A 1,798-nucleotide genomic window follows, 5' to 3' on the forward strand; every position below is an offset into this window, starting at 1 on the left:
ATGAGGCCTCATTAAAGTCATAAAGTAAAATCCAACTGAGACGTCTTCATTGTGCCAGAGATTATTTCATTGTTTGCTGAATTATGACTCAGAAATAATGGTATAAACTAAGGGGCAGCTGTGGTGCCCATACACCATGCAGTCACCCGTCCTCTGTCTTTTGACTTTAATGCAAGGTCTGGATTAGCTATGTCTTTCTCAAGACTAAATTGATCACCAGCTGATCACGAAAAATGGTTAAGGTTACTAGTATTGAGGGCTTCCTGAATATCGGTATAAAAAGACAGGTTGTCAAGGCATGATGACCTGGGGGATTCAGCTGCAGAAAGGGTGTGGACTAGGTCCCCAGTCTCCTCCAGTGAACAGATACCAGGGGAAGGAGAGCGCTTTACTCACCTTTGTAGCCTCGGGGCTCCTAGCTCAGTGCCTGGTAAACAGTAGGAGCTGAATCACCTTTTTGTTGAATCTGAATTAAGCATGTAGATTAGATCAACAGTACTGAAATAATACATTAGCTCAGAGAAAACAGTCATCCGTGCATCTTTTGGTTCATCACCCAGTGTGTGGATTAGTCATACGTCTCCTGATTCTACTACTTTTTTATATTTCCTGCCTTTGAGCACATCCTTTCACTCCACTTTGTAAGTAATCATGGAGAAAGGGAGGTAGAAATGCAAGCCAATTTTAATATTTTCCTTTATTTTTTTTTACCCAATAACAGTTTCAAAAAGTTTGATACATATTAAAATTCATATCATATAAAGATCTTGAGATAATGAGCCCAATTTTTTTTTTTTTTAGAACTTTCTATGTTAATTCTAAACAAGCCTAAGCTGTAGCTAGTATTACCCCCCATATGGAGGTGAGGGAACTCTCACACAGAGGTAAAGCAGTTTGGCCAGGGTCACAAGCCCTTAGGAGCCGGAATTTCAATCAGGTAGTCTGACTCCACGGCGGCATGGCTCTGTACTGCTCCAGGAATAATTTGGAGGCTTTCACTTGTCTTTTGCTTCATTATTTGCTCCAGAAATGTTAAAATATGTGGAGAAACAGTAGGTGCTCTATAAATAAAACATGCCTGTATATTTCTAAATGATTAAAGCTGGAAAGTTTAATGTGGCACCATGCCACTTGTTTAGTGGAAGCGAAGGGAAGGCGATTCCCGGCTCCCCTTGCAGAAATCCTGCCACCCTTTTACAGTGAGTGGCTTCTGGCTCCGCGCCCATCGGTGATGGTCGCCGCCAGGGGAGGGGGAAGCCCGACCCGGACTGCAGGCGGGGAAAGACAGCAAGGGCGCTCGGCTGCACGGAGGAGAGAACGGGCCAAGGATTCTTGCAGCCCAAATGTCATCTGGTTGGGAAAAGCCACTGTCAGTTGCAACTACTACGGGGATTGGGGGAGGGGGGGAGTCAGGGGGAAGGGGCGGGTGCAACTTTTTAAGTTGGGGTGAAGGCTGGCTAGGCTGTATTTTTAGGTGAAATCCGAAGAAAAGCGACCACCGTAGCTCAGTGCCCGAGTCAGGGGGAACGCTGTGCATCTGGCAACGTGAACAAGGACACAAGGAAAACACGAGGTGCTGAAGGCGGTCCAGGAGGTAACTGCCGTTCAAATCCACCCGGCGGCTCGGGTGTCGCCCTGGCCCGCGGCTCCTGCCCTTGGTCTCCCCTTCTTCAAGAGCGAGGCGCAGGCTGGCGGCACCCAAGCAGGTGTGACAGCTCCACGTGGGAGAGGGTGGGGGCTGAAAAGGGGGAGCCCGAGATCCCCCGCTTCGCAGGGGCCCGGGGAGACACCGTGGGTA

The sequence above is a fragment of the Myotis davidii genome, unplaced genomic scaffold (assembly GCF_000327345.1).
Source record: "Myotis davidii unplaced genomic scaffold, ASM32734v1 scaffold120, whole genome shotgun sequence".
Lineage (NCBI taxonomy): Eukaryota > Metazoa > Chordata > Mammalia > Chiroptera > Vespertilionidae > Myotis > Myotis davidii.